General features: G+C 37.9%; 1 protein-coding gene across 4 annotated transcripts in view; it reads right to left on the reverse strand.

Moving 5' to 3' along the window:
* The window catches only part of PLSCR4 (phospholipid scramblase 4), a 102,800-nt gene that overhangs the window by 33,047 nt on the left and 43,926 nt on the right, over positions 1-25,827 (reverse strand). For 2 of the 4 annotated variants that reach the window (XM_047875775.1, XM_047875776.1), the window contains exon 1: positions 19,238-19,646. The exons of 1 other annotated variant lie outside the window; for it this stretch is intronic. The gene's annotated coding sequence lies outside the window, so the exon portion shown is untranslated. Of the gene's footprint in view, positions 1-18,433; positions 18,483-19,237; positions 19,647-25,827 lie in introns of those variants that run through there. One more of the 4 variants, XM_047875777.1, reaches the window with a different exon arrangement.

Below are 25,827 nucleotides of genomic sequence, written 5' to 3' on the forward strand. Positions count from 1 at the left end.
TGTCCCCCTCCCTGGTTTTATATTATTTTTGCTTCTCTTCCCTTATTTTCATCTGTTTTGTCTCTTAAAGTCCTCATATGAGTGAAGCCATGTGATTTTTGTCTTCCTCTAATTTCGCTTAGCATAATACCCTCCAGTTCCATCCACGTTGTTGCAAATGGCAAGATTTCATTCTTTTTGATTGCCGAGTAATGCTCCGTTGTATATATATATATATACCACCTCTTCTCTATCCATTCATCCATCGATGGACATTTGGGCTCTTACCATACTTTGGCTATCGTTGACAGCGCTGTTATAAACATTGGGGGGCATATGTCCCTTTGAAACAGCATATCTGTGTCCCTTGGAGAAATATCTAGTAGTGCAATTGCTGGGTTATAGGGTAGTTCTAGTTTTAATTTTTTGAGGAACCTCCATACTATTTTCCGGAGTGGATGTACCAGCTTGCATTCCCACCAACAATGCAAAAGAGATCCTCTTTCTCCACATCCTCACCAATGTCTGTTGTTGCCTGAGTTGTTAACGTTAGTCATTCTGACAGGTGTAAGGTGGTATTTCATTGTGGTTTTGATTTGTATTTCCCTGATGATGAGTTAAGCTGAGCATTTTTTCATGTGTCAGTGGGCCATCTGGATGTCTTCTTTGGAGAAGTGTCTATTCCTGTCTTTTGCCCATTTCTTCACTGGATTATTTGTTTTTTGGGCCTTGAGTTTTGACCGGTTCTTTGTAGGTTTTGGATACTAACCCTTTATCTGATAAATCGTTTGCAAATATCTTCTCCCATTCTGTCGGTTGCCTTTTAGTTTTGCTGATTGTTTCCTTTGCTGTGCAGAAGCTTTTTATTTTGATGAGGTCCCAGTAGTTCATTTTTGCTTTTGTTTCCCTTGCCTCCACAGACGTGTTGAGTAAGAAGTTGCTGCAGCCAAGGTCAAAGAGGTTTTTACCTGCTTTCTCCTCGAGGATTGTGATGGCTCCCTGTCTCACATTGAGGTCTTTCAGAACTGATCATTATTTTTACAGCCAATGTTTCAAATCAGAATCTGATCTATTAATAATGATCCTTTTTTATCTTTAAATTGTATTCAATAGGCAGTACACAGATACTAATTTCATAAAAAGCTTTGGGTACTATGACAGAGGTGGAAACAGAGGTCCAGAGAAGTTATTTAAAGGCTTTTCCCCAAGGTTGTACAGCCACTGAAGTACTGCCAGCATGTGACCAACAATCCAGTCCCCCCACTGCCAGACTACAATGCGTTGCTATCCACCTGTGCCTTCCTCTTATCTACCGCAGCCACACCAGAACTCTTCCGTATTTACCTCTGAGGTAGGGTGGAGTGGAAAAATAATAAAAAAACAAATACAATTTAACGAGCCACTTTTCCTTGTTTCTGGTGATAGCCTTGGTAGAATCAAAAGGCAGACACAACTAGTTCAAGTATGCTTCTTTTTGAATATGAAATTCATTTCATAAGCAAGTAGGTCTGGTCTTTGAATCATTCCTACGGTAATGGGGATACATGTATATTAATCCATCTATTTTGGCTCAGGACAAGTTTTGTGGATTACAAATACACTAATTCATATGTGATATTGCCATGGATAATGTTAGCTGTAAATGTTAAACTCAGTTTACTTATTTTACTGAATACAATGAGTATGTGAAGAATTCATTCCTTTAAATACTACTTTTAAATACTTTTTTTTTAATTGTAGAGAGAGAGCACAAGCGGGGGAGAGGGGCACAGGGGGAGGGAGAGAGGAAGAGAGAGAGAGAGGGAGGGAATCCATCTTAAGCAGGCTCCATGATGAGCATGGAGCCTGACGTGGGGCTTGATCCCACAATCCTGGGATCATGACCTGAGCTGAAATCAAGAGTCAGATGCTCAACCAACCGAGTCACCCAATCGCCCCTGAAGAATTCATTTCACAAAAAAATTCTACAGTAAGATTTCTCATGATATAAACAGAGCTCAGGAAGAAAGTGCTTTTCAAGGGCCTCCTCACCCTTCCTCCCTGGGAAAATGGTCCAAGAGGAGATCATGTTTATAAAAGGGAGTACTAGGGTCTCACCTACTCTGCTATTGCCCAACAGATCTGCTGGACCAAAATGAAAACACTTTTCTGTCTTGGAGGTGGTATCATGTGGTGGAGATAGTGTAGAGGAGTGAAGAGTGGCCTCCTGGTAAGGAATCCTAAAGGGAATGGGGGAAAGAAAATTAGCAGCAGCTACAAGCAGAAACAGTTTTGAAAAAGTAGGGGCTTTAAAGGGGATTAAATTTTGGTGGAAGCTCTACTAGAACGTAAGTCTCATAAAGGAAGAGATTTTTACTTATATAACTCCTTACACACTCTGAATCATGACAGAGCACAGGATTTATGCATTTTACAGGCATCAGTTTCCCTGCATTAAAAAAAAAAAGTGTTGTATATTCTAAATAAATTTAGAATTAAATTAAATTTCCTTTTCTTAAAAATTCTTTTTTAATATTTACTTGAGAGAGAGAGAGAGAGAGAGAGAGGGAGGGAGAGAGAGAGAGAGAGAGAGAAAGCACAAGCAGGGGAGGGACAGAGAGAGGGAAACACAGAATCCAAGGCAGGCTCTGAACTGTCAGCACAGAGCCCGATGTGGGGCTCAAATTCGAGCTATGAGATCATGACCTGAGCCAAAGTCAGACACTTAACCGACTGAGCCACCCAGGTGCCCCAAATTAAATTTCTTTATGAAGGCTTTTTTGAATGTTAGCTGACTCACATGGAGATATTTTCCCTAATTTGCTCATTTTTGTCACTTTTGCACTAGTCTATATTATTACATTGTTCTGCTCACAGCATAAATTATAAAATGAAATTCTCTTGACCACGTATGACTTCTACAACCCTGCTATGTAGAAGCTACTGAAAATGTTAATCTATTTATACACAACATACTACTTACCTATATTTTATATGTTGCACACTTACCTATATTTATATACTATTTATATGTTACATACTGAAATACACCAGAATACTAAGCCACAGTGCTGAAAAGAGTAAGCAAACCAGTCATGTTTTTAAATTCTCAAACAGAAATCATCATTATATTCCTATTTAAAACTAACTGGAATGAGGCCAAACAGAAAACATGATTCTTTTCAAGTAAAAAATTTTAACACTTTTTAGAGAAAATTTAAAGTACTCTTTAAATTAGCAGTTAGCTATAGAGAATTGTGAGGTTATGTACTGATTAAGACCCCTAATAAACTGGCATAATATGTTTAAAACACTCAGTTTCACCGGGTTTCAATTTTAGATATCAGTTACTAATTATCTAGGAGGTGCCAGGAACTTTGTGTATTTTGAGTGAGGTGGGTATTATGGTTTTCATTACACAGATAAGGAAAGAGAAGCTCAGAGTTTAACCTGTTCAAGGTCAGTTTTACAAACTGGGGAAACTACGGTTTAAAACACCCTCATCAGAGGCCAGACTACTATTCTAAACACCACTGAAAATTGCCTTCTGGGGCGCCTGGGTGGCGCAGTCGGTTAAGCGACCGACTTCAGCCAGGTCACGATCTCGCGGTCCGTGAGTTCGAGCCCCGCGTCAGGCTCTGGGCTGATGGCTCGGAGCCTGGAGCCTGTTTCCGATTCTGTGTCTCCCTCTCTCTCTGCCCCTCCCCCGTTCATGCTCTGTCTCTGTCCCAAAAAATAAATAAACGTTGAAAAAAATTAAAAAAAAAAATTGCCTTCTGTCTCCTTGTTGCCCTCTCTCTCCTATGCCACCCCCCTCACATTGCTTTCAAATTATCCAGCTCTCCTACTATCCCCTATAATATGAAAATTAGGCCTTTCTACTGAGCTCCCTGTCAACTTCCATTTTGTAAGGTTGTTGAAATATATTTTGAAAAATATTTGAAATGTATTTTGAATATATTTAAAATATATTTTGAAAAAAAAATGATAGGTTACATGTTCCAGTTCTGGGTAAGATCTAGTAAACCTACATCACCCTCTCTCTCCCACTGAATACAATTAACTAACCTAGACAGAATGATTTGGCAGCGATTTGAAGACTCGGGAAACCAAATAGTAGCAAGAGCATGGGAGAAGGAGGCCAGAATTGGAAGTACCATAAACTGGAATCAGGCTCCTGATCTGTCTCTGGTATCCCTAACCTGATATATTTCAAGGCAGCCCAAAGCACGGCAGGAGGCACCAGGCGCAGAGACAGCTCCAGGACAAGCCCTCTGCTCCTGGCTTGAGCAGCAGGAAGGGGAACTCCTAAAGCTCAGAAAGAGTTGGAGAGTTTCCCAATACTTTTTCTTTTTCTCCACTTGCTCATGCCCCAGATCTTGACAATCCTACTGTGGAGAAAGGTGTGATTGCATCCAAGGAGGCTCACAGGTGCCTGGAATACTAAGAGAGGGAAATCTTCCCCTGGATATAAGGACCTGGGGTCCCAAGAGGATGCAGTGAAACTTCCCCCTTGGTTTCTTTTCTCTCTGTGCCCTTTAACTTGGCCTTGTACACAAGTTAATTTGTGGGAAGTACACAGCAGAGAAAGGTAAATAAAATTTCATTTTTTGGGTTCAATAACTGAAAAGGAGGCCGAGAAAACTGGTAAGGAGATGGTAGAGGAGAAGCTTCAGAAAGTGTCCCAGTAAAGTTATTTATAAACTTCTGCATTCATCCCTGAGTGATGCACACATGGATCTGATCCTAACAAAAACTTTGAGAACTGAAGGGAGACCACAGCCCAGGTCTCAGGCTGGCCACTGCACTGCAGAAGAAATCTAAATAGCAGGGCCAAGACTTTGGAGATCAAAACCGACACTCACATCGCAACGCACAGAAGGTTGGTAGAACCTGTGGCCTGAACCCAAACGGGTCAACAGCCTGCCAGAACAAGAAGAAAATCGATTTCCTCCACAGCATCTAAATCAGACTCAGAACTTTTTTAAACATAATACTCAAAACACAGTATCCAGGATAGAGTACATGTGTACATAGAACCAGAAAAGTCTAAACTCATGTGGGTGGAGAGCCACCACTAAAAACACTATTCACAAGATATAGTCCAGAACGCAGTAACAGATTAATTACTACAAAAAGATGGAAATAATGCTGAAAAAGATAGGAAATGAGACACGGAGGAATGAAAAAGAAAACAAGCAGGTATAAATTATAAATATGTCAATAGTTACATTAAATATAATGTACTAGGCCTATCAATGAAAAGACATAGATTATCAAAATAGATAAATGGATATGTTCTTATAATGATCCAATTACATGCTTTCTGAAAGAATTCACTTCACATGTAATGATAAAGTAGACTAAAGGAAAGAAGATAGAAGAGATATACCAAGCAAACATGTGCAAGAAAGATGGAACATAAAACAAATCAAAAACAAGTAGCAGCCGAGTGTCATCAACAGATGAATGGATAAAGACGTGATATACATATAAACCGTATGTGTGCACGTGCATGTTGGAATATTATGCAGCCATAAAACAAGATGAGATCTTGCTATTTGCAACATGGATAGACCTAGAAGATACTATGCTAAGTGAAATGAGACTGAAAGACAAATACCATATGATTTCACTCATATGTGGAATCTAAAAAAAACAAATGAACTAACAAAAGGCAGAAACAGACCCATAAGTACAGAGAACTGGTAGCTGTCAGAGGGGAGGGCGGGGGCAGGAGATGGGCAAAATGGGTGAAGGGGAGTGGAAGACAGAGGTTTTCAGTTATGGAATACGTAAGTCACAGAAATAAAAGGCACAGCATAGGAAATATACAGTCAATGATACCGTAATAGCAGTATATGGTGATAGATGGTAGGTACACTTGTGGTGAGCATAGCAAAACGTATAGAGATGCTGAATCACTATGTCGTACACCTGAAACTAATGTAACATTGTGTGTCACCCATACTCAAAGTAAAAAATTTAAAGAAAATATTGGACATAAATCCTACCTTAATGGGCATATATTAAACAATCCAATCAAAGGCAGAGATTAGCAAAATAGGTATCAAAGAAAAAAAAAAAAACATGATCCAACTATACACTGCATGCAAGAGATATCATTTAGATTTAAAAACAAATAGGTTGAAAGTAAAAAAAAAAAAATCAAAAGTACATACCATGCAAGCAAGTGCTAACCAAAAAGGGCAGTGGCTATATACTTTAAGACAAAAACTATTTTAGGAGATAAGGAAGGATATCTTATAATAATAAAAGGGTCAATCCACCAGGAAAATAGAACAATCATACACATAACAAGAAAGTCACAAAATACATACAAGCAAAACTAGACAGAATTGAGAGAAGAAATAGGCAATTCAACAGCAACAGTTTGAGACTGCAATACTCTATTTTCAATAATAAATAGACCAACCAGGCAGAAGATCAATGAGAAAATAAAGGACTTGAACACTTTTATGAACCAACTAAACCTACTACTCATTTACACAACACTGCACCCAACTCTAACAGACTAGATTTTTCTCAATGTATATATGGAACATACTCCAAGATAGATCACTCATCAGTCCATGAAACAAACCTCAATAAGCCTTAAAAGACTGAAATCATATAAATAAAAAGTGCTCTGAAAATTACAGAATTAAATTTAGAAATCAAAAACAGAACAGAATTTTGGAAATTTATAATATGTAGAAATTAAACAATACGCTTCTACATAAGCAACAAATTAGCAAAAAATTCACAAGGAAAATTAGAAAATGCTTTGAAATGAATGAAAATAAAAAGACAAAATGCCAAAAAACATGAAATGCAGCTAGCACCATGCTTAGAAGCAAATTTATACTAGTCAATGCACATGTTTTTAAAAAGATGGCTCTCAAATCAATAACCCAAGCTTCCACCTTAAGAGCAGATTAAAACCAAAGCAAGCAGAAGGAAAGAAACAGTAAAGATTAAAGTAGAAAGAAATAAAATACAAAACAAAAAAAATTAACAAAACCAAAAGTTTTTGCTTTGAGAAGATCAACAAAAGTGACAAACTTTTAGCTGAACTAATGAATAAAGAGAGAAGACTCAAATTACTAAAAGCATTAACAAAAGGAGGCATACTGCTATTGACCTTACAATGAAAAACAAAAAAAATTATGAATATGAGCTACTATATATCAACAAATTAGATACACTAGATAAAATGGCCAAATTACTAGAAAGATATACTCTACCAAAACTAACTGAAGAAGAAAATCTGAATAGAATCATAACAAAAAATTGAATTAGTAATCAAAAAACTTCCCACAGAGAGCCCAGGCACAGATGACTTCTTTGGTGAATTCTACCAAATGCTTAATAATAAATACTAATCCTTCATAAACTCTTCTAAAAAATAAAAGTGAACACACTGTGACCATGATATAAAAACAAAAGACATCACAGAAAAGAAAGCTACACTAATACCCCTTATGAATATAGACACAAAAATCCTCAACACTGAGAAACTGAATCCAGCAACACATAAAAAGGTTTATACACCATGACCAAGTCGGATTTATACCAGTGATAAGATACTGGTCTAATCCAGATGGTAAAAAGACACATGAAACCATGCTCAACGTCACTCATCATCAGGGAAATACAAATCAAAGCCACACTGAGATACCACCTCACACCGGTCAGAGTGGCTAAAATGACCATATCAGGAAAATATAGATGCTGGTGAGGATGTAGAAAAGCGGGAGCCCTCTTGCCCTGTTGGTGGGAATGCAAACTGGTGCAGCCGCTCTGGAAAACAGTGTGCAGGTTTTTCAAAAAAATTAAAAATAGAACTATCCTATGACCCAGCAATAGCACTGCTAGGAATTTACCTAAGGAATACAGGAGTGCTGATGCATAGGGGTGCATGTACCCCAGTGTTTATAGCAGCACTTTCAACAAGAGCCAAATTATGTAAAGAGCCTAAATGTCTATCAACCAACAAATGGATAAAGAAGATGTGGTTTATATATACAATAGAATACTACTTGGCAATGAGAAAGAATGAAATCTGGCCATTTGCAGCAATGTGGATGGAGCTGGAAGGTATTATGATAAGTGAAATAAGTCAGGCAGAGAAAGACAGATACCATATGTTTTCACCCATAGGTGGATCCTGAGAAACTTAACAGAAGACCATGGAGGAAGGGAAGGGGGGAAAAAAGTTACAGAGAGGGAGGGAGGCAAGCCACAAGAGACTCTTGGATACAGAGAACAAACTAAAAGTTGATGAGGGGTGGGGAAGAGAGGAAAGTGGGTGATGGGAATTGAGGAGGGCATTTGTTGGGACGAGCACTGGGTGTTGTATGGAAGCCGATTTGACAATAAATTATATTAAAAAAAGATACTGGTCTAACACACAAAAATCGAGGAATGATTTAATAACAAAAGTCAAAAGCACCACAGTCAGCTCAATATATGAAGAAATGTATCTGACAGAATTCAAAACCTTATCTGATTTTTTAAAAAGTCCAGTCAACAACCTAGAAATGATATGAAACTTCTTTAATCTGATAAAAAGCATCTATACAGTGCCCCACTGCTAACATTACGCTCAACGGAGAAAGACTGAATGCTTTCCCAAGACCAAAGAACAAGACTAGAACATCCACTTTCACCACTTTTATTCGATTGTACTACAACTTGTATACAGGGCAATTAGGCTAGAAAAAATATAATAATGGAAGGTATCCATCCAGACTGGGAATGAAGAAATGTGACAAGTCTTGCATTAAGATGCTCCTAGGAAATCCGCTAAAAACTATTAGAACTAATAAATAAGTTCAACAATGTGGCAGAACATAAAATCAATACACAAAAGTCCAATGTTCTATACACTGGCGATGAACAATATAAAGAAACCAATTCCATTTACAATAGCATCAAAACGAATAAAATACATAGAATAAATCTGACAAAAAAAGTGCAAGACTTGTGCATTGAAAACTAAAAAATAATGTTGAAATAAATCAAATAAGATTTAAATAAAAATGCAGATATCCCAAGCTCATGGATCAGTCAACATGATACAGTTAAGGTGGCAATACTCCCCAAATTGATCTATAGATTTAACATAACCTCATTCAAAATTCAAGTTGCCTTTTTTTAGGAACTGACAAGCTATACATAAAGTTCACATGGAAACAAAAGAAAACCGTAACAGCCAAAATAATCTTGAAAACGAAGAACTAAGATGGAGACCTCATACTTCCCGATTTTAACCCTTACTACAAGACCACGGTAATTCAAGTAGTGTGGTACTGGCCAATGACAGGCAAAGACCAAACAAACAAAACTGCGTGGCAAGACCATACAATGAGGAAGGAATAGTCTGTTCAACAAATAGTGTTGTAAAAACCTTACATCTATATACAAAAGAATGAATATAGACCCTTACGACATCTGATACAAAATAATTCAAAATGGACCATAAACGTAAATGTAAAAGGTAAAACTAAGAAATTTTAGGGGGCACCTGGGTGGCTCAATCGGTTAAGCATCCAACTTTGGCTCAGGTCATGATCTCACAGTTCAAGTCCTGCATCGGGCTCTATGCTGACTGCTGGGAGCCTTGAGCCTGCTTCAAATTCTGTGTCTCCTTCTCTCTCTGCTTCTCCCCCACTCATGCTCTGTCTCTTTGTGTCTCTCAAAAATAAATAAATGTTAAAAAAAAAATTTTTTTTAAAAGACAAAAATGGGAGTAAATTGTCATCACCTTGGGTTAGGCAATGGTTTCATAGATATGACACCAACAGAATAAGCGACCACAAAAGAGAAAGAAAGAAATTGGACTTTATCAAAATTGTAAAAGTTTGTAGTTCAAAGAATACCATCAAGAAAATAAAAAAATAATTCACACAATGAGATAAAATATTTATATATCATATATGTGGTGAGGGACTTTTATCCAGAATACAGAAAGAACTCTCATAACTCAATAATAAAGACAAATACCCTAACTGAAAAACAGCCAAAAGGATTTGGACACTTCTCCAAGGAAGATATATGAATGCTAATAAGGATGTAAAAAGATTTTCAACATCATTAGTCATCAGAGGCATGCAGATCAAAATTACAATTACTTTTCACATCTACTAAGATAGCTATAATCAAAAAGAGACGATAAACAAGTGTTAGCAATTATATGAAGATACTGGAAACCCTTATTCACTGCTGGTGGAAATGTAAAATGGTGCAGCCACTCTAGAAAAAAGTCCGGCAGTTCCTTGAAAAATTAAACACAGAGATGAATACAGTTAATACAGTAAACATATGACCCAGCAATTTTATTCCTAGGTACATACTAAAAAAAAAAAACAAAAAAACAAAACAAAAAAAAAAACACTTTCACAAAAACAACATCATAGCAGTATTATTAAAAATAGCCAAAGAACAGAAAAATCTCAAATGTCTACCAACTGATAAATGGATAAATTCATGGCTGCAAAAATCTGAGAATACAATAAAAATCAATAAATTTCAGATGCGTGAATTTTATGACGTGAATTATATCTCAATAAAGTTATTAAAAGAAAGCTGGATATTAATATTCCACTAGATTTCATAGCAAAAAAAAAATTATCAGAGATAGAGGACCATCACTCACAAGTGGAAGTCAATATACCAACAACACACAGCAATCCTAAATGTGACTGCGCCTAAAAAGAGGACTTCAAAATCCATGAAGCTAAAACTGACAGCACTGAAAGGAGAAACAAAGTCCCAACTGTAGTTGGCAGACTTGAACACTTCCTGCTCAGGTAATCTACAGCACCAAGTGGGGAGAAAGTCAATAATGATACTCTTTAGTAGAGAGTCATCCTCAACCTACACTGACATTTGTAGGGAACTCCACTCAACATCAGAATGCCCACTCTTTTCAACACATGGGACCTTCACCCACACAGACCATTCTCTCTGGGTCACAAAACAAACCTTTAAAAATCACAAAGAATTTTTTTCTTAATTACCAAGGATTAAAATCAAGCAAAATGTGTTTTCTGATCATACTGTAATGTAGCTGGAAATCACTGAAGAGTAACAGGAAAATCTCTAACCACGTAGAAATAAAAACAACTCACTTCTAAATAATCCAGAGTCAAAAAGGATGTCTCAAGGGAAATAATATTTTGAACTGAATGAAAACAATGGTTCATGAATGTGAACTCTTGAGAAGTATGTATATTTTTTAAGGATTTTATAAGCTTAAAGTTATTCATATAGCAAGTTCCCCCAAGACTGACCTCGTGTGGATTCCAACTACAGTTAATGTAACTTCCTAGTATAGCTCCAGTATACTACTATTTTTTATTCTCTACTTGTAAACTAATTGATTTATGCTGTCCATTTAAATTTGGAGAACCACTTTAAAACATTAATAGACAATTTCCTTCTCCCCTTAAAAATGTGATTGCACCATGGCAAGTTTATCAAGGTCAATCGCTTTCTGAGATTTAGCTATTGCAATGATTATATGTTAGAGTCCAACTGTGTGGGGTCAATTCTCACAATAAAATATTCTGCAAAAACACTGCATACCTAGTTTAGGTTAAGGACTTTTCACATATATCACAAAGCAAATAGCACCATGAACCCAGCAAAATCCACCTCATCATGCCTCAATAAAGTTATCACCTGTTTAAATATACCTAACTATCCTTCCTTGGATAAGGACCTAACACTTACCATTTGGGAAAGGAAAGAAAAAAAAAATTAAAACAATGAAATACTTTTCTACTGTGAATATTTAATTATTCAAATACAGAAACATGTGTATGTACATATTATAAACAATGAAGAAAGTGATACCAAAAATCTGGGACATAATCAAATTTGTGGGTCCTTTATTCTTTTTTACTTTGGGAAAACTTTTGAAAACTTTTATAAGTATATAAGCCTCCAAAATTATAATACAAATACAACTGAGGAAATAAAATTGAAATAAAAATTAACACTTTCTCCAACCAAATGTAATAGAGGTGTTTTGTGTAGATTATTTAGCTGGATCTAGCTACTAAGGATATTTTTAAAGTAAATATTCTTCGATTACAACATTAAATCAAGTAGGTTTTAAAAAACTTGTATTAACATGTTATTCAAACCACTTGACAGAAATTTTTAAAAGATTTAATAGAATATGCAACTTTCCTACAAGCATTTTCAAAATATTAACTCCCCAGATGTTAACATTTCCAAAGTAAATGTAGACATTTATCTGCCTTCTTAAACCAATACTGTTAAGGTTATTTAAGAAAGTCAAATTGGCTAAACACATTATTAACTAATATGGTCCAGTTTGTTCTTGTGACTGTTAAAATTAGGCAGTTTTCATCACGATGAAATGAAAAAAATGCAAAAATTTCATAAAGAGAACTTCAGTCACACACAGAACACACACAGACAAGTATGAAAGTTTGAACAAATTGATTTCCAAAGTTCCTCCCCACACAAAAATTCTGTACCTCAGCAATCAAGTACAATAATTCTCAAGGAAGAGGGAGTGGGTGTATAAAAGAAATCCGAAACTATTCCAAATATGCCATAGAGCATATCAGACCAGGTGATGCTGATGCTGCTGATTCAGGATCATACTTTGAGAACCACCAATCTAGGGGACTTCTTCCAGTGTATGAGGTTTGAAACCATTTCCCAAGTGATTTTGATATACCCCTCACCACATACCCACCCACCCAAAGTTACAGATCTACGACATCTCTTTCGTCAATAAAAATTCATCTTCAAAGGGAATCATTATCTTAATACTCAATTAAATCTTCAATTTACTAATGTAATACCTATCTAAATTTTTCCTCAAACCTCATTTGTACACCCAAGTAAATTTCTTCTAAAGTTCAAAAGAAATCCAAAATACACTATAAAAATTTTTTAGGTTTATTTATTTTGTGAAGGGGGGGGGGCAGAAAGAGAGGGAGGGAGGGAGGATCCCAGCAGGCTCTGCAGTGTCAATGTGAAGCCCAGTGTGGGGCTCAAACTCATGAACCACGAGCCCATGACCTGAGCCAAAGTCAGATGCTTAACTGACAGACCCAGGCGTCCCTTGGTGTAAAATTTTTAAGTGATACATTTCACTCTCATAGAAGGAATATAATCTAATAGCTTTTATAATCCAAATTGAAAAGAAAATAAAAAGAAATAGAACTGAAATAGAAAATACTCTCTTGTAGTGTATCTATAACTATGGAGATCTCAGGTTCACCAAAGATGAAATGTTTTACTCACCCTTCCAAGTTACAATTCTCTTTGTAGACTTTCAGCCAAAATTTTGGCTCTTGTAAGTATGTATAATTATGTTGATTCGCTTTATGGGTTTCTTGGTTACTAGGGAACTGGACAGATGAGTGGGTTCAATATGAATGGATTAAAGTCCAATGATTATGAAGATTTCAGTTATTTCCTGTTCCACACCTTGGCAACTTAATAAGCTGTTGTCACACAGCTAGAATTAAGAAAACTATCCTACTCACAAAGCAATTACAGAGGCTTGCACTAACAAGATAAACCGAGGTCTGTTATTTGGGAATAAAATGTGCAGTAGAAATTTTTGTATTTGTCCCCAGTAGAAATGTCCCAAAGGTGCACAGAATCCCTCATTAAGACTATTTGTAGAACATCTATTTATTTAATTAAATCAGCCCTACGGAGAAAATGTGATTAATTTCCACTGGGAACAAATACAAATGGTAGCAAAATCTAATCTATTTATATTATGTTTTGACAACTTCTATAAACATATTTCTTATTTCAGCCACATGGTTCCTCCTAAACAAAGGGTTTATGGTGGGATATTTCCTTCTTTTTAGCAGATAAGAATCTTGGAGGCTGGTTATTTGGCTTTATTTTAAAATAAAAGAATGAGATTAAATGGAAGCAAAGTGATAGCCACAGTTCGTAAATATCTTTAATTAAACATATTAAATTAGTTTAAATCATTTAAAAGAATATTAGGCCTCTCCATTTTGGCTTTCAAGGGTAAAATGTTTTTTTACTTAGAGTACAAAAAATATCAGAAGAGTAATATTAGCATACTATTTATACAACGCATTTAAGAAAACATTACCATGCCAGTTACAATACCTGAAAGATTACCAGAGAATGCCTTATTGCCTCATTTTCTGGCTAGTCTTCCAGTATTAAAAACTAACAAAACAGGATAGCATGTGACCTACAATGAAATCATTTCGATAAGAAACCTTACATTTATAAAAACATATTTGAAAATAGGTATTATCTGCAAACACTGGAATTGGAATTAATCAAGCACCAAGGGGTACATGTATTTATACCACAAAAAAGTAAAAATCCCTCCTACCTAGATCCCCATTTTCCGTTTCAAAAGGCAACGAGTTTGTCTTCCAATAGATTATCTAAGTATACACAAACTAATAATATGCCTTTTAATACAAATGAGCCTTCTATATGCCTTTCTGTATTTTGTTTCTTCATTTGTTAAAGTGTCTTCATGTTGACTACAGTTCATATAACCTTATTCTTTTCAATAGCTAGACAACAGTTTATTTATTTTTGAGAGAGAGAGAGAGAGAGAGAGAGAGACCCAGAATCTGAAGGAGACTCCAGGCTCTGAGCTGTCAGCACAGAGCCCAATGCAGGGCTCCAAGTCATGAACGATGACATCATGATCTGAGCTGAAGTCAGATGCTTAACCGACTGAGCTACCCAGGCGCCCAACAACAGTTTACTTAATTGGCCCATTTTTTTCAAGTTTTTGTTTAAATTCCATGGGGCTCCTGGGTGGCTCAGTCGGTAAGCATCCGACTTCAGCTCAGGTCATGATCTCGCAGTTCGTGAGTTCGAGCCCCGCATCGGGCTCTGTGCTGATGGCTTGGAACCTGGAGCCTGCTTCGGATTCTGTGTCTCCCTCTCTCTCTGCTCCTCCCACACTCACACTCTGTCTCTCTTTACAAAATAAATAAACATTAAAAAATAAATAAATAAATAAATAAATAAATAAATAAAATAAATTCCAGTTAGTTAACATACAGTGTTATGTTAGTTTCAGATATACAATACACTGATTCAACACTTCCAAACAGCACCCAGCGCTCATCATAAGTAGACTCCTTAATCCCCATTATCTGTTTCAGGCCCCACCCCCATATGCTTCCATTCTGGTAACCATTTTAATTGGCCTATTAATGATGAAAATTTAAATTGTTTCCAAATATATGTGATTAAAAACATGCTAATATATACTTCTTTGTATACCTGTGTATTAAATTCTTGGAAGCACAGCTGCTGGCTCAAATTTTGTGCATTTTATTTTGACATGCATTGTCAAACAGTACTCCAAAGAATTTGAATCCATTCATATGCGAGACAAAAATGTGTTAGATTCCTACTAGGATATTTTTTTTTAATGTTTATTTATTCTTGAGACAGAGTGTGAACAAGGGAGGGGCAGAGAGAGAGGGAGACACAGAATCCGAAACAGGCTCCAGGCTCTGAGCTGTCAGCACAGAGCCCGACGCGGGGCTCAAATGCATGAACTGTGAGATCATGACCTGAGCCAAAGTCGGTCGCTTAACAAACTGAGCCACCCAGGCACCCCCCTAGTATGATGTTTTAACAATATTTTTGTTATTGCCAATCTGAAAGGTAAAAACATTTTATTTTACAAATCTTATGAGGAAGTTGAGAAGTTTTTATGTTTAAAAGTAATTTTCATCTCCATTTCTGTGAACTGTCCAATGGTCATTTGTCCATTTTTCTGTTTGCTATTTTTTAAAGATCTTTTTGCTATTTATATGAATAGTATTAGAACTTTATGAATTTTCTTCCCAAATTTGTCATTTGTTTTTTCTGTATTTTTGCCATACGTTTTTACTTTTTATACTCCAATTTTATTTTTCTTTTCAATCATCTCTCTCATCCTGAAGTACTATAAAGGATAATTTTAATTTTAATACAATGCTGACATAGATAGAACAGGAACATTTCTGCATTTTTGTTTATAAAAAAGTTAACAGGCTGTGAAATCCCTCGGGCAAAAGTTTTTAGTTATATGCCTCTAGAAAACATCATAGCACTCAACATTAAGGATGGAGATAAAGGAAGGCACTTTCAAAGGAAGAAGCTGAAAAGGGGCATTCAAAAATGAAGTAAATGAAGAGAACAATATAGAAAACTCTGTGAAGGAAAATATGTTTTTTCTACACTGAATGACAACCAATATATCCAGAAAGGAATGATTCTATATAAACTACTAATTACACTTTCAGGATCTTTATTATTTTGTGATTTTTCCTACTACAATATCATTTTTCTTTAGACATGTATACATTATAGAACTAAGAGGGGGCACCTGGGTGGCTCAATCGGTTAAGTGGCCGCCTCTTGATTTTGGCTCAGGTCTTGAAATCATGGTCCTGAGATCTAGCCTGGGTATGGAGCCTGCTTAAAAACTCTCTCTCTCCCTCTCCCTCTGCTCCTCTCTCTTCCCTCTTCTTCTCTCCCCACCCCACCCCACACAAGCAGGGGCACACGCACCTGCAGGGTCTCTCTATCTCTCTCAAAAAAAAAAAAAAAAAAAAAAAGAAAAAGAAAACATGAATATGCAAAATATAAATTACTTAGAAAAATGCTACTGTATATGTATACTATATATGTGTGTATACACACACACACAAATATATACACACACATACATGCTGTGTTTCCAATTGTTTTTTGTGTTCCAAAGTAAAATATACTTTGGACATATTTCTAGTTTACACATTATCCCACCTTTGGATATACCATAAATTATGTAACCAAATCCCAATCAACAGTTATGAAATTGTTTCCAGGTTTTCTGTTATTAGAAACACTACTCTGAACATCTTTGACACATTTATTTGTACATTGAACAGCATGATAAATTCCAAGAAGTGAATGAATATTTGAAAAATTTAATAGGGGCACCCGGTTGGCTCAGTCGGTAAAGTGTCCAACGTCGGCTCAGGTAAGGATCTCACAATCTGTGAGTTCAAGCTCCACGTCAGGCTCTGGGCTGACAGCTCGGAGCCCAGAGCCTGCTTTAGATTCTGTGTCTCCCTTTCTCTCTGACCCCCCTCCCCACACTCATGCTCTGTCTGTCTCTATCAAAAATAAACAAACATTAAAAACAATTTTAATAAAAAAAAGAAAAATTTAATAGCTATCACCATTAAAAAGTTTTATCAATATATTTCCACTAAGAGTTTGTTAGAGTGTATTTCTCTCAGCACATTATCAACAATACTGAGTATTATCAGACTTTCAAAATCAGTAAAATGTGCAAAAACTGTCTTACTTTAATTGCATTTTTTCTTTTTTTTTTTTAAAAAAAATTTTTTTTTAACGTTTATTTATTTTTGAGACAGAGAGAGACAGAGCATGAACAGGGGAGGGGCAGAGAGAGAGGGAGACACAGAATCCGAAACAGGCTCCAAGCTGTCAGCACAGAGACCAATGCGGGGCTCGAACTCACGAACTGTGAGATCATGACCTGAGCTGAAGTCAGACGCTTATCGGACCGAGCCACCCAGGTGCCCCATAATTGCATTTTTTTCTGATAATTAGCCTGGCTGAGTCTTCATATAGCTTCTCATTTGCATTTCTCTTGCTTTGAAGGACTCTGTATAGTCAAATTGGGTTGTTGATTTTAAAAGTCATTAATGAGAGTTCTAGGCATATTAGCATAATTAGTTCTTTTTCTGTTAACAGCACCCCAATTTGTATGTTTTCTGCGTGCAAATGTTCGTAAAAAGAATCATGTTCCTAAACAGGCTGTAGGTTTGTGTATCAACCTCAAAAAATGTTTTTCCCAAATGCTATGCTTACAAATATTCATTCAGGTTTTCTTCTTTTACTTTCAGGTTTCACACATTCAGATTCAAATTAGTGAGTCATCTAGATTACATGTGTGTGCAAAGAATGAGAGAATGTTCCAGTTTTATTATGAGTTTTCCCCAATACCTGATTACTTAAGCATGATCATTTAATTACATGTCATTTCTTCCCCACTACCAGATTTGAAATGTATGTTTTATAAAATGGCAGCACTCCCTTACGCTTAAATCTGTCTCTGTAGTTTCAGCGATTTTTCTGGTCTAGTCCCTATTCCATTGCACTATAGCTTTGATTATCCCTTTTATCATACAGTAAGGTATACATACTGTTTTTCCACATGAACTGAACAGTTGATTTAGAAACCAAAAAAAAAAAAAATCAGGAATCTAATTTATATATTCTCTTAGAGAAATTATACCTTTTTTAAATGTTTATTTTTGAGAGAGAAAGAGAGAGACAGAGAACGAGCTGGGGAGGAACAGAGAGAGGAAGACACAGAATCCTAAGCAGGCTCCAGGCTCCGAGCTGTCAGCACAGAGCCCAACGCAGGGTTGGAACTCACTCAGCAACTTACCAGATCACGACCTGAGCCACCCAGGCGCCCCATGGCAGCTACATTTTTAAATATGCAATATAAAATTGAAAACTCAAGTTGTTGATTCTAAGAGAAGATAAAAAGACCAGAAAATAAATGAAAGAAAAATCTGTCTTAAAACATAAACGTTTCACTTTACAGAAACAACGCAAGTACATCCCGAAATAAATTACATCTCCCCAGCGAGCCCGCATTTTTAGAATGAGAGAAGGGTCCTCTTTTGCAACCCCCGCCACTCTGCCCTCCAAACGTGCGAAGTTACTACAAAACCCTTCACCTGCAAACCAGCCTAGCCTCCGTGAGTGCTGCGCCAAGGGAATGCCTGCGAGAGCGGCAACGGGAGCCTGATCAGGCAGGACCCGGCCTGAGGTACAGAGACCCGCGGGTGGCGAGAGCGACCCGGGCAACGCACCTTCTTCCCGCAGCAGCAGCTAGAAAGGGGCCAGGGAGGGCCGGGAAGCGCAGCCAGCTCTCCCAGAGCGCGTTATTGCTGCGGCACAACGGTCTTCCCACTCGAAAGCTTTCACCCCGGGACCAATGCGGCAGACGTTGTGCATTTTATTTGCACAACTCAGGGTTGGAAAGAGGTCTCTGCTTGTCCCGCCTCCTCCCGCGACGGCAGAAGCGCTTCGCAATCCCGCGCCACCTGCGGGAGCAGCGCGCCGCGCAGCGGGCCGCCGAGGGCCAGCCCAGGACCCCCGCAGGCCCCCGCCTCCCCCCGCCACGCAGCTCGGCGCCCACCGCCCGGACCCCGCTCTTCGCCCGCCCTGCAGGCCCACTCACCGCCGGGCCCGCCGTCCGCTCGGCACCCGCGACGCCGGGCCGGGGTCTAACTTTCCTAGCGGAGCCGAGGAAAGAGGAGGAGCGGAGGAAGGGGGCAGGAAGAGGAGGGCTTTCCAAATTAAAAACAAACTAAAGCCTGGAGGGGAGGGGGCGGTGCGGGGCTCGGGGGCGTGGCCCCGGCTCGCCCGGACCCTCCCACGGGGCGCGCGGCCGCGCGGGCCTCCGACCCTGCCCCCCGCCCCCCGTGCTCCGCGCTCCGGCGCCTCGGGTCGGTGGTCCCGGGAGGCGTGGGCTTCCGAATGAGAAAGGAGCGGGAGGGGGACCCGGGGAGAAAGGTTGTCGCAGCTCTAGAGTGAGGGGAAGAGAAAGGTAAGGGCAAGTCGACGGTTGCATCTAATCAGAGACGCAGGTTCCACAGCCTGTGAGGAAGAGTTTTGCTGACCGAGATTACAGAGCATGGAAAGGCTCTTTCGCAAGAGCCTGTTAATTTGCATCTGCTCCCACCCCCAGACCCTTGGCTTGGAGAATTGGCCTTGGCAATGCAATGCTAGCTGGAAACACAGTGCCGTCCCAGGCATTTTGTTTTCTTTTCCACAGGTTTGGAGGAGGCCAACTTGATGTTGGAGGGAGGGAGTCCGGGAATGAGGGGAGGGGAGCAGGGTTACCTAGTTTTCTGACCTTTGGAGAAAAATGCCATTTGTTAATTACCATTGTTAGGCACAATGCTTTTTTTTTTTTTTTTTAAACTCCTAGGGTTCAGGTTTGTGGTGGTCCCTGGGGAGAACAAGTCACTGACTGGAGCTAGGGGAGTCTAAAGGCCCCTAACGTTATAAAAAAATTCAGAACTGGGCAGAAGTAAATTACATTAAGCACTGAGAAGTACTTGGCAGTGCTCCACTATGGGAGAAGTTTGGAAAGGGGAAGGCATATGGGAGGGGAGTTCTGGAATTTTCCATTTTCTTTTGTATGTATGCTATTTTGTTACTATGCATGTAAGAATAGATTTTAAAAGTTCATATTGTATTTCTCAGTAATCATTGCACAAGGCATTACATAAATACAGAAAAAAAGCCACATGGAAAGCATAAAAGAAACTAGTGCCAAAACTACAGCAAAATATAACACTATTTATTAGCTTTGTTCTAAATTCACAAGAGTGGTCAAGAAATTGAGCTTATGAATGCAAATATCCACAATGGCCACATGAAAGATGACAAACAATTCAAAAGCAAGACATGTCTTGTGAAACACACTGATTTGAGGTGGAGGGAGGGAGAAACAATGGAAAGTGTGTCTTGTGCCCAAATCAGAAGTTTTGAGGGGAATAAAAATGATTCAAACCCTTGTCTTTCTGAAATTCCTAATCTGATGATATCTCTACTTGAATACTTCGAGGGATGGCAAATTCATTATTCTTTTGTACTAATCCTATTATAGTTGCTCTGCTCCTTTGCTACACCTCTTTGTATTATTTTGTTTGTACCGGTTGTTCTTAAATCACCACCATCTTAGAGTTAATATTGTACATCTTCATATAAAATTAAGAAATTTGCAACCGGGCTTTTTGGTTCCTCAACACTATGTGCCATTGCTCTCATGGTGAACCTGCACACAGATTATAGACCTCAGAATAAAATGTTATGTTTTGATAAAGTAGTCAGTTGCCTTTTACAGAGATTGAGAAAAGAAAAAGGTAACTTTTATATTTACTCACATATGTATAATTTTTGCTTTTGATTTTTTCTTGTAGATAGAGACTTAACCTCATTTCCCTTTGGGCTGGAGAATTTCTTTTGGTATTTCTTGTAGTATAGGACAACTCCAGACAAATTCGCTCAGCTTTTTTAATCTAAAAATATTTTTATTTTGGGGCGCCTGGGTGGCTCAGTTGGTTAAGCATCCGACTTCAGTTCAGGTCACGATCTCACGGTCCGTGAGTTCCAGCCCCACGTCAGGCTCTGGGCTGATGGCTCAGAGCCTGGAGCCTGTTTCCGATTCTGTGTCTCCCTCTCTCTCTGCCCCTCCCCCGTTCATGCTCTGTCTCTCTCTGTCCCAAAAATAAATAAACGTTAAAAATATTTTTATTTTATATACATTTTAATGGTATCTTCACTGGATATAGAATTTTGGGTGAACAGATTTTTTTTTCTTCCCCTACGATTTACAGTTTTAACCTCCATTTTATCTGATGGGATTCGTATTACTGGTTTTTGAGATGAAATGTGTCAGGTTTGGTTTTCTGCAGTTAGTTTATGATGTGTGGTTTTCTTTGTATTTATCCTACTTAGTTTCCTCTGAGTGTCATAGATAGGTAGGTTGATAGTAGTTAAACTTTCAACCATAATTCCTTTAAATTACTTCCCAAACTGATTCTTGTTCTTTCCTTTCCTACTGTGAATTCAATTAAATGTATATTTAGACTACTTACTGTTACTTCATTGGTCACCAAGACTTTATTTACTTTTTTCCAATTTTTTTTTTCTCTCTCCTTTTAAATGTTTATTTTTTTTTTGAGAGACTCAGAGAGAGCATGGGAAGAGGGGCAGAGAGAGAGGAGAGGGAGAATCCCAAGCAGGCTCTGGGCTGTCAGCACGGAGCCCAATGCAGGGCTCTATCTCACGAACCATGAGATCACGATCTGAGCCTAAATCAAGAATCCAACGCTTAACCGACTGAGCTACTCAGGCACCCCCCAATTTTTTTCTCTCTAAATTGAATAATTTCTATGGTTTGCTTTTCATAATTTACTGGCCTTATTTCAATCTGTTGTTAAGCTCATTACAGATATTACATTTTTCAGTTCTTGTATTCCTATTTGGTTCTTTTTCACAGCTTCTATGTACCTGCTGAGATTGCACACCTGTTCATTCATTTTGACCATCATTTTCTTTAAATTATTGAACATATTTATAATACCTGTTTACTACTCTGTTCCAATATTTGTTTCACCTTGGGATCTATTTGCATAGGTAGCTTTTTTTTTTGACATAGCCACAATTTTCTGTTTCTTAGGATGTATATTAATTTTTTATTGTGTATAGGATATTGTGGATAATTATTGTAGAATTTCTGATTTTTGTCTTCTTTCTCTGAAAAGGATTAATTGTTCTCAGACATGTAGCTGAAGGCAGATCATCTTTAACTCCTGGACCTTTGGTTTATACTGTGTTAAGGCCAGTCTATCAAATGCCTGAAGGTTTTACCAAGCCCCACTATCCTTGGCAGTCCTCATATTCCAAACTCTATTTCCTGGCACGGAACAGCAAAAGAAACCTCTGTCCAGTCCTTTCAGCTGTTACTTTCTGCTGTCATCACTGGGGACTCCCCAGCACATGTATAGTTCAATGGTCAGTCAAGAATTATAGGGTTTTTTATAGGCAAATGTTAATGTTCTTCCCTCTGTATCACCTTACTTTCTGATATTACCCTCAATGCGCAGCCTGAAATCTCTTCACTTACATCACAAGTCAATAAAACTGAAGCATTCTACTTGAGTTGTAGCTGCCCTGCACCTGAGGACTGGGGACTGTCCACAGGGAAATGGCTGAATAAACATGGATCTCACTCAGTTATTATAATTCTCTTCTTTACTGGTCAAATCCTCTACAGTTTTAGACAGCTTTTGACAGCTCTCCAATGTCTTCAAGTAATTGTTTCAGGTTCATTATTATTCATGGGATAGTTATTTCCAGTACAAGCTAACTTATCTTTTTTTTTTTTTTTTGAGAGAGAGAGAGAGAGAGAGAGAGAAAGAGAGTGAGCCAAGTGGGGGAGGGGTAGAGAGAGGAGGACAGAGGATCCTAAGGAGGCTCTGTGCTGACAGCAGCAAGCCCGATGTGGGGCTTGAACTCATGAACTGCGACATCATGGCCTGAGCCAAAGTCAGACATTCAACTGACTGAGCCACCCAGGTGCCCCCAAGCTAACTTATCATTACTGAAATTCTAACTCTCACAGACTTATAACATTTTCAAGTATTTCATTCCTAGAGAAACCAACTATTATAAAGTTCTTTTTATTAAAATCTATATCCACAAGACATTCTTTGTTTTTGTTTGCTTCTACTTTTTGTTCCAAAAGATATTTCTTCCTTTAATTCAATAGCCTTTTAAGTTTTTGTAAATTGCTATCCACTTTTCCTTAAATATTTTCTTCTGAAGACTGAACGCTCTTTCTTTTTGCTACTTCTATTTTTTCATGATTGCAGATTCCTTACATTGAGATTAGCTTCCTTAGAATTATTAATTACTTTTTAATAGTTGGTCTGATACTGTGTAACACAACGAAATATCAATAGGACCCTATTATTGAGGCCCAATTATGTTAGCTTTATGGGCATAGTAACCATTTCTAGTATATTTGTGGAGATTAAACCCCAACATTAGTGACCCTGGAGTCTGTCTTTTCATTGTATACGACAGAAATTTTACTTATTAGTATTTGGTAGATGATCTTTTATTTCCTGACCTCTGTTCTTTAGTCCAGTAAGGTCTATGCATAAGATATAAGGGAAATGGAACCCAAAGAATTTTAACAAAAGAGTAAACAAAAATCGTAAGAAATGAGAGTAGGCTGGGGTGCCTGAGTGGCTCAGTCAGTTAAGTGTCGGACTTCGACTCAGGTCATGATCTCACGGTTCGTGGGTTCTAGCCCCAAGTCAGGCTCTATGCTGACATCTCAGACCTGGGGCTGCTTCGGATTCTGCGTCTCCCTCTCTCTCTGCCCCTCCCCCGCTCATGTTCTATCTCTCTCTGTCTCTCAATAACAAATAAACATTTTTTAAAAAATGAGAGTAGGCTGAAGTTGGGGGTGGAAGGATATGAGCATGGTGGAGAAAGGCTTTTCCCAGCAACTAAAGTATTCCTTGATTTTTTTTTTTTTTGCCAGCAAATAATATTAGGTGAATTGCCCAGATTTCAATGATCATCCTCCTAGCTACTCTCAAAAATTTTGGAGTCAGAGTACTCCATGGCTCCTACAGTGTTCATACATTATAACATTGACCGTGAAAATGAACTTTCCTTCCAACTAATCAGTGTAAAGAGAGTACTTGTACATCCGGAAATATTTCTATTCGTGTGCAGCATTAGATACGAACAGGATGCCAGCAACAATATGCTTCAGGGTAAAGTTTCTCATTGTCAGATTTCTCCTTATGGATGGACTTGTTACAAATGTTGTGTTTCAAACTGACTTCTCTGGCACATTAACCAGGAAAAGTCAGTAAAAACAGAAATCCTTGTAATGAAATTGTTTCTCTCCAGAGTGCACATAATGGAAGTTTTTTTGGTCTCTTTGGAATCTTACCTGCTGATTTAGGGCTAATTTAGGGGGGTCTCACCCAGAAACTCATTTAATGGCAATTTAAGAACACAATGTGGTTAGCCATTTGTAGACAGTATCATCAAACAAGCTCTTTAAAACTATAGATATAGGGGCGCCTGGGTGGCGCAGTCGGTTAAGCGTCCGACTTCAGCCAGGTCACGATCTCGCGGTCCGTGAGTTCGAGCCCCGCGTCGGGCTCTGGGCTGATGGCTCAGAGCCTGGAGCCTGTTTCCGATTCTGTGTCTCCCTCTCTCTCTGCCCCTCCCCCGTTCATGCTCTGTCTCTCTCTGTCCCAAAAATAAATAAAACGTTGAAAAAAAAAAAAAATTTTTAAAAAAAACTATAGATATAAAGTCTGTACGAGCAACTGACTTTTTTATTTTAGAAAGAGAAACTTGTATTTTGCCTATATAATTTCATTTTCTTCATTAAATCCATTTAGGTCCACAGCTTTATGACTAAAATTAGAGGTAGCCTATTAAGGTTAATTTGAATCTGTATTTTGTTAACCTTTTGTGTTAGCTTTTTTCTTAGATTTTGTCATATACATTGACTTTTTTATGTCTACTTTTTTAACGTCTACATTTATGTCACTGATACAACTGCTGGGATAAATAAAGAATTTGCTAAGTTACCACTAGAGGCTAATTTCAGGATGAAAGAAATTCAGTAATTAATACTTTTGATAATTGTTCAACCAGCTAAAAATCCACTTAGACTGTCCTGTTATATAGCCACTTTTTTCTTTCTTGCCCAAAGCAATTAAAATGAACATTTGTGCTACATGTATGTTAAAAGCAATGTTCATCATGTGGTCCCATGATCTCTCTATAGTAACAAGCAGGAAAGGAAAATGTGTCCACTTCATAAGTTTGATATTTGAGAACACAAAATTGTTAATGTTGTTTACCACTCCTTTTGCTAAATGCTCACATTCTATTATTTAAAAAATAATACTATAAATTTGCCTGAAATTGATATTGTAGTGTATTGTGCATTGAATTGTATCCCCCTAAAAGATCTTAATGCCCTAATTTTTGGTACTTGTGCCTGTGATCTTACTTGGACATAGGGCCTTTATGAATGTAATCAAATTAAAGTGAGACCATACGATGGGCGCCTGGGTGGCTAAGTCGGTTAAACATCTGATTTTGGCTCAGGTCATGATCTCACAATTCATGACTTCAAGTCCTGCATTGGGCTCTGTGCTGACAGCTCAGAGCCTGGCACCTGCTTCACATTCTGTGTCTCCCTCTCTCTCTGCC

This window comes from Prionailurus viverrinus, chromosome C2 (assembly GCF_022837055.1).
Source record: "Prionailurus viverrinus isolate Anna chromosome C2, UM_Priviv_1.0, whole genome shotgun sequence".
Lineage (NCBI taxonomy): Eukaryota > Metazoa > Chordata > Mammalia > Carnivora > Felidae > Prionailurus > Prionailurus viverrinus.